This window comes from Frieseomelitta varia, unplaced genomic scaffold (assembly GCF_011392965.1).
Source record: "Frieseomelitta varia isolate USP_RPSP 00005682 unplaced genomic scaffold, Fvar_1.2 scaffold_912, whole genome shotgun sequence".
NCBI classification, from domain to species: Eukaryota; Metazoa; Arthropoda; class Insecta; order Hymenoptera; family Apidae; genus Frieseomelitta; species Frieseomelitta varia.
The window spans coordinates 842,249-851,153 of record NW_025110715.1 but is presented as its reverse complement, the minus strand read 5'-3'; positions in this window follow the sequence as shown (position 1 = coordinate 851,153).

The following is an 8,905-nucleotide window of genomic DNA, read 5'->3' as shown; positions in this document are numbered from 1 at the left end:
GAGAAAGAGAGAGAGAGAGGCCCGAGCAAACTCGTTCGCGACCGAGCAGTCAGCAGAACACGGAAATGATGGGCAGCTCAGTGCTGGACGGTGGTAGCCCACACTATCTCGCTTCGCCTATTGCGTAAGATACTTTCGAGTCTGGTTGCCGAAGCGAACTGCGGTACGCCGCGAGTGGAGGCGCGGGACTATTCATCTTTTGTGCTCGATTTTCCTTGCTTCCATAACATCGTGTGTCGAACCGGCGTACTTTATCGATCCTTTTCTTTCGGCAGTAGTTCACCCTTGCCTCCTAGCCGCGAAAATCCAATGGAACGTCATATTAGGAATTTTACAAACCGTTTGATTTCACCAGAATCGGCGTGCAAAAGAAGTTTAAAAGTAACATTTGTTTATATATTTATATTTGTGACACTGGCACTTTTTTTTTTAACTATTTTAATACACGAGAATCTATAACGGCAGTCGAAGCAAAGTTTAAAAGTTTGAACGTGCGTATTTTTCAATAATTTTTTTTAATATCTATAAATCTAATGTTGCTCTAATAATTTCTAATATTTCTCTAATATCTATAAATATATCCATAGATTTAAATTCAATTTTTTAGAAAGTAGTCTTCAATACGAAATGGAACATAATATAACACACAAAGAGAATTTCAAAGTAGTATTTGTCTACTTTTCAATTACAGTAGTACACGTTATTTTAATTATTTTAATAGACGAAGTGTAGATTTGCAGCAATTGACAAAAGAAAGTTTGAAAGTAATATTTGTCTACGTGATATTGGCATGTACAGGATGTTCATATTATTGACATGTATCACTTCCGACAATGAAATCAAGAAAATGTTCCAGATAAAAGTTAGTCAATGTTGTCATCAGCTACAAATTGTAATAGTAAAAATTAAAATCAAAAGAAATCCTTCTTACGATAAAAAGTCAAGATCACCTTGACTTCGTTCAGTGGCATTATATATTTTTGATTTGGTACCATTACACTTGATGTTCAGACAAGTCCAACTATCTATCCAGATGAGCTTGAAAATAGAAATTTGGATTCACTATATGAACATTCATATGAGAAATTAGATTTGTTACCACGTATCATAAATTTCACGTTATAACAAAGAATCAAATCATCGATCCTGTACATCCACGTTCTAAATTCAGATACCCAAATGTAAAATGATTTCTAAAGAAGAAGCACGTAATTTTGCACGCTGTTAGGATGAAATTACAGACCAAGTGCATGCTGTTGAGTTTCTTCTTTTTATCCAGCGGGGAAAGTGTACGAGCCAGCCACGAGCAAGAATGTTGCACGATTTTCAGTGATAAAACGATAGAAAGCGAACCTGAACGCATGCATAACCACAACAGTGCGTTTTTGGGAATTCTCGTCTCAGTCTGATCATGTCTATACTTTTGTGATTTTCCGCGTGTTTTATTCATGACGATTCAAACTGCCAAATTACAATTATCAAATTACAATGACTATGATAGTTAGTATTTCTCTGCGAGATAATATTAAAGAATGTCCACTATCGTTACTTAGTGCCTGGCAAACGAATTTTACGCTTATAATGTTTTATTAATTAATCTTCTTTTAACATCTAACTAAGATATAATCTTCACTTCGCGAAAGACAGTTTCGGTAAATTAACATAATATTAAAAATTTAATTTTTTAAAAAACTATTCCTTGTACTTCTCGCCCTCACTCTTCATATACGGTGAATGTAAAAAATATTTATATTTCATGTACTTGATAAAAAAAAGATCGTTCGAAGACTTTAATCTTCAGAACCTTCAGAAGGACTTGGTTATGAAAAAATTTTGTCAAAGACGTCCACTTTGAACATTTACAAAATTTTCAGGAGAAAAAATATCTTCACTTACGCCCTTTCAAAACTTCTCTCTTTTACAAATTCATAAAAATGTCGACAATTTTTCAGCGAGCGTTTAATAAACATTTCTATGCTTTCTATAATATTCATTTTACGAACGACGAAAATATATTTGATACTATATTTTCTTAGTAAAGTTACCTCGTGATATTTCTTGTTGTCATCTCGTTGTCTTGTGATGTTCTTTGTCATCTCGTTATCTTGTGATGTTCCTCTCCTTACACATCCATCATGTACTGTACTCGTCGTATAATTCGTTCACATTTCGAACGGCGAACATTCCTGTTAACTTGCGCTGCGTTTCAAATTCACCGACGAAAATTTCTCGCTAATTTGCGGCGAGCCTGTACACGAGTAGTTACGGAATCGCCGCGCAATTTCGAGTTTCCGCGGTGTCTTCGATCGATCCGAGGCGGTTGACCATTCCTAGACCAATCCATCGCGCCAGCCAGCACATGAATTACATAAAAGGGTGAAACTTGTCGCTAATAAATCTATCGCGTCGCCGTGCCCGATGTGTGTTCGGGCAAACGAGCGCGCCCGTCGAATTTACATTATCGAAACGCCATTATCGCTCGATTAATACCGTTTCCTCGTTGATGGAATGAATTTCACGCGGCGATAAATCGCACAACGTTGCAACAATGTTTATTTCGTTATGGTGGTGCCGCTGCTTTCGGTTGCGTAATTCTTGAAAAATGCGCACGCTCGTTGATCAATTGTAACTAGACCGCGAACGTTCGCAGTGTAATTAAAAATATTGAAGGCAGATGTGTTATTTAGTAATTAATTATTTATGAATTTATTTATTTATATCTAAGGATCGAGTAGATTTATTTTTATTTTAATTGATAGACTGCGTGCTTTTGTGCATTTAACACTTTATGACGTCACGCAGTTTATTTTAATAATTTAAATTTAAAATCTCCTATTCGAAAGAAAGGTTCGAAAAAAAGATCGGGGATTAAGAAATCATTGAAACAACGCAAAAAGGATTTAACGAGACGCGGTTAATGGGATTAATTGCGTGAAATCTATCGCTCAAGTGGAATGCGGTGTCGTCGGTACGGCTTGCGAACCTCGGATGAGGCGGCCAAGTGGGACGAAGTAGAATGAGAAGCACGCGACGACACGTGCGTCCAGACGTGGTCGTAGACCTGCATCCGTCGTCGTCGTCGTCGTCGTGGCTCACGCGGAACGAACTTGCTTTTCTCACGGATTGGTCCGCCTCACCGTGAAAATTTCACCGGTTTCACATCCTCCACGTCGTGTGAGTCCCGTCTCCGCCTTATCGCAGTTTCTCCCTATGAAGATCTCTCGCGGAACAACGCGATACACAGAGTGACGAAAGTAACAAGCGATCTTGTGTTTTGTATACAAATAAATTAACTAGTCAAAAGAGGTGGAATTAGTTTAGCAGAAAAGTACAGTGAAGCTATTAGAGTCTACGAGAACTGAGTGAATTTATTGAAGTGAATTAATTGACTATGTAAATTCCTATTATTTGAACGAAACTTCGTGCAGTTTTACGTTCTTACGAATATAACCAGAGAGATGAAATTTAAATAGAGATTGAAGTTGTAACTCGAAATAAACTTTCGTAGAAGTAGCTTTCTTTGAGAATTCGTGATTCGAAACACGAAATCTGACTTAATGAGAGACGAATACTTTAATTTGAATGTAGGTACATTTATCTTCTGATAGTTTCATCTATATTTCACTATAACTAAATGAAAACTAAACTAAATTTAAAGAATACTAAATAATGCAATAAATTTTTATATTTTTCGTATTTCTAAACGTATAAAAGTCTAATAATAAAAAATTGGAGGACATTAGTTACATTAGTTGAATTGTTTGGTCCCTCACAAGTTCCATTCTAACAAGTGAATCGCCAATTTTCATTCATTCGATTTACATATTTACTTCAAAATACGGTAGAACTCTTTCTGAACATGTTGTGGGAAAAATACTTTGTATAATTAAAGATTATATAACAGAAATCTAGCCATTTTTTGTTCGTACGTCGCAACAAAAGTTCCAGTTCAAACAAACGAACTCGACAATTCGTTTGATCTATCACTGGCGTGACAAGTTTGATTGAAACGAACTCTGAAGCATCGATCGAGTCAAACGAGATGTGTATCGTTCGAATAATCGTTGAATATTCCAACCTTGTTGTCAAGGTCGTAACGTGTCCAGACGATTCTAAGCGGCCTGTTAGAAGTCTCGAAGGGTGCGACATACGGTGAATTCGGTGTTAAGGTCTGCAGTTTAGCGCAGAGAAAGGGACACTCTCCGATTGGTACGGATCGATGCGCGAGTATGGCGTTGGCAGTATGGTGCAGTTTGTATTCGCTTTGGTACACTTCGATATCAAAATTCGTCAGATAAAACCAACTGTACATAACTGTATATTTATTTACGACTGTTTCTTTTCCTTTTTTCTTTTTTTCCTTTGCCTCGAATTCACTCGACCCTTGTTCCGTGGGCGTTGCATTTCACAAGCAACGGCTGAAGCGTGCGCGAAAGAATTTAATTGCACGGCGTGAGGCAACACGATGCATCGCAACAAGAAAGAACGCTGAACTCTGGTAAACAAAGTAAGAATGAAAGTGGGAAATATTCAATGAGCTGTGATTTCGAGCGAATTTGTACTTGGTGGCATTTAGTCGTTAATTATTTTAATTGAAGGTGTAATAATAATTTTCAAGAATTACATTTCTTGCGCATCCTATTTTATTAAAAGTAATAGCGATCTCTCGCTTGAAAAGGAGCTAGCTCCAATGTAAGTTCATTAATTGATCGTAAATTTATACCACGTTTGCCTCTTTATTGCAACAGTCCCTTCAATTTCAAATTCGATGTCTCGCAAGTAACGTTGAAAATAAATTATGCTAAAATTATGTGAAGAAGATGCTATTCCTCCCGAAAATTTCGCAAGCCCAAACGTCTTTACGGAAATATGAAAATTTTTCCCTGACGAACTGAATCCACCGCATCTTGAAGATTGAACTCCTCGCAACGATCCCGTAAAATTTGCTGTACAATTCTTCAAATCGCGAAGTTATGAGAATCTGAAGCATCGACAATTTTTCATTGAATACTTTCTGCATCCACTGTGTGTCGGTTTTATATCGGAACGCTTTGATGGATTACAACTGTACAACTACTGGAATCCTCAACAACTTGCGACAACCATATTACTTCCAATATCTTCTAGCGATATAACATTCTATGAAATTTTGTAAATTTGGTTTCTGTCGCTAATAACCTGAATCGTTGATATTGAGTACTAAATGAAAGTACTAAATAAAGTAATTATTAAGTAATAATTAATTAAAGTAAGTAATTAAGTTGATATTAAATATTAAATAGAGTAAGTGAAGAGGAAAGAGGAAAGGAAGCATAACAGAAAATAATACGAGGCAAGTACAGTACGAGAGAAAGAATGTTGCACGGATATAAACGACAGGCTGGACGTTTGTTCTCGTTCGAGAGGCGAACAGCGACAGGAACGCGTAGTTTAGTTTCGATTCGATTCACGGGTTTCGAGAAAGTGGCTTTATCAGGGGCACGTAGGCGCGCGCGCGACGTTGCAGCCAATCGATCGCTGATCGATCCCAGGCAAATGGATATCGATACACAGCGAAAAACGTCGTGGATAAATTCCCGAAACGAGGTCAGAAACTAACGTGTCTTTCTCTCGATCGCGACGGAACGCAAAGGTTCCAATAAACGCACAATTAATAGGCTGCGAACGTTATTACTCAACCGTGACACCAGCGAACGAAAGAAAAACGAACCAGCCATTGCACAATGCCGCGGCGTTCGTTAAATAATCTATACCGATCGCCGCGCGGCTTTCTGTCCACCTGCCTTTCTTCCTTTATATTACTTCTTACGTTACGTTCGCATGCTCGCGAATTTTTCGCCATTGCGCAACCTTCCATATGGATCTATGATTCACGAACGTTCATGTTCCACGAATGTTTGTCCTTTGTACGTGTGAGGCTGACTTTATGTGATCTGACAAGGCAAGATTGTCGTCAAATTGAAAGTAATTGAGAGAAATATATGTTGTACGAGTTGCCATATAGTTATTCCACAAACGTACGTTTAGTGAAATATGGGTTACATGGGTATACAATTATATTGAACATTAAAATTTCTTATATATAATACAATGGACTACGATTGTTTAATTTTATAATCTCTGCGAATATATATATTTATTTGTATCAGATTTCTATTAAATTCCGTGTTAGATTCGTTTCGAACTTGATCAATATAACGACATCGTGTTTACACATAATGTTTTATGATTGTTGGAATAGTTTCTCGCGTTAAGTAGAAACACTTGCGATGAAGGACGACTATTATGATTATATTACGATCATATTAAAATTTGAAGGCAATCTAAAAATGCGTATACAGTTTAGTGTCAGAAATGAAAATTTGTTAATTGTGATGTTCAAATACTTTCGCGATCTCTCGAAATGCAACATGCACATGTAATAAATAAATTTTTAAATGATTGTCGAGCCTCGTTGCAATATCAGTGAAATGTCAAAATGTTTCTACGTAGCACGCGAAATTTCCATTCGAGTACTTTTATGAACAACTACGTACAAGAAGAAATATGCAAAGATCCATCGTTCGATTGCCAAATGACGAAACAACGAATACACGAATACACGTGTCCGATGATCGACTCGGTGGTAAGCTAACAGATCAGACTGCTGTTTCGAGGGTGGTCAAGAACGAAGAGAGCCTGCAACCGGCACAATCGTATCCCTTTATATGCTGGAAACCGGTCAGTGCTTACGAGGAAAGATTACGGTGCGCGGGGCGACTTTCGCGATAGATCGGCGACCATTTTTCGTGGACGCCAAATAATATAATAGCTTTCACTTCGCGCGAGCCGGGAAACTAGCCGGCCGTGATACGTACCGGCCGAGGAATCATTCCGAAACCAGGCCTTAATTAGATTTCGTTTAATTAACCACGTTCGTGCAATTCTCCTCCATCGACGCGGGATTAAGTCATTCCAAGGTCTTCTCTTTATTTCCATTTTTTCCTCCCCTTTTCCTTTCTCCATTTTTCTTCTGTTTTATATATATATATATATATATATATATATATATATATATATATATATATATATATATATATAAGCACGCCACTGCTCAGGAGCTTGGAGAACTTTCTATTTCGTATAATCTTCTTTCCTTTTTCTTTTAACTTTTATAAGTATAAACTTCTGAGAAATATTTATTTTTGGACAAGATCGATGACAGTTTCACGATATCAATATCGTAAAAATACACTTATTTGACGCCTGCGTTAATTTAATTTAATTTTTATCGCTAAAGAATGTGAATTTATACCGTGGGTATAAATTTCCATTGCCACAAGTCCCATTCAATTTCAAACTAATGATGTAGGTGTATCGCGTGTCGATATAATTTCGCTCGAGTATTATTTTATTTGAAAATTTACGTAATTCTTCCAACGCTGGGAACAAGGATTTTATTTCTAATTTATAAGTTCGGTATTAAATTAAATATAAATTGCAACTACTACGCAAGAACTCGTCTATAAACTTTTTTAATGACAAATTAGAGCTTTCCTTCCATTTCGCTTTAGTCCCATTACCTCTAATTTAAGAGACATAATATAATTTACCCCTTATCCCTTATCTATGTTCTTTTACTCGTTTCATCTTATACCCACGATAATTAAAAATTTCACCTTCAAAACTGTCCCTCCAATTAAAAAAATAAATAAATGAATGACTTTAGAAAACTGAAACTTCCTGACTCGAGTGTCGGAAATCTCTTTTAAAGTTTCAACATGCTCCAATATTTCAAGCTTACCGACGATAAAAATGCACGATGATTCGCGATACGACGAAAGTCGAAACACCGTTTCATCGTGATCGCGTTTTATCAGCGCTGGTAGGGACAAGCGATTTTTCTTCGGTAAACTGTTGCCGGGGATCGCTGAACAACGGTTGCGCAATTATGTAAATTAGACCAGCGAAAAGAGCGGCATAATGTTATCTTTGTAAATATATCGCGGTGAATTCCTAGATGGAAGCTAGAGCTACGTCGGAGCGTTCTCTTTGTTCGGGAGGACACTGAAACACGGGATCGATGCAGTGCCACCGGATGATCCAGACGAACATCGTTACGAACTGCATGAAAACCGTGCGCGCCGATAACGAGCCATTTTAACGAGATGAATTTCACCCTATAATTAAACGAATGCCGATACATCTCTCGCTATAACAGCCCGTATCGATGGATCTCCACTGTCACTCGTTGATGCGAAGCAATCAATATAAGGAAAGCAATTACTTCGTAAATATTGGAATAAATTTCTGGCCTGGAATGGATGAAAAAAGAAATTAATAGACTGGAGATTTTCAGGCGTTTCACATTATGATATTTAGTATTTGATTTAGGTTCTTACCGCGTCAATAAATAAAGTATAACGAAGTGACCGCATCTAAAATATCAGAAGTTTGTAGAAATTCATATTCCTACGAACGTGACTTTAGGGATGTGAAATACATTTTGCTTTCGAACATGTTGACGTAGCGGATATTTTATATAATTTCTCTGCAAATTCTCTATAAATGCATAGACACTGACAATCTTATTATAACATTTACCAGGTTTAATTAATTTAATTCCCGTTTAATTAATTTGTTGAACCTCCAGTTCAACTACTTTCGACACACGAAAATTGCATAAAAATCGTCAGTGTGCGAACGTGCTTCCTTTAAAATCAGACAGACTAATTTATAGAGTCACGCGTTTGCGAGTGCAACGAACTCGCAATTTTCGTTTCCCGAGAGAATGGAGTATTTCATGTTAACGGAACGCTTAAATTATCGTGGTTGGATTTCTCGGTCGCGGAGTTTTTTTAAAACGGGCCATTGGCATGATTCAAAATCAGCAGGCATAATAGCACGACCCCTCACGGGCTCGATC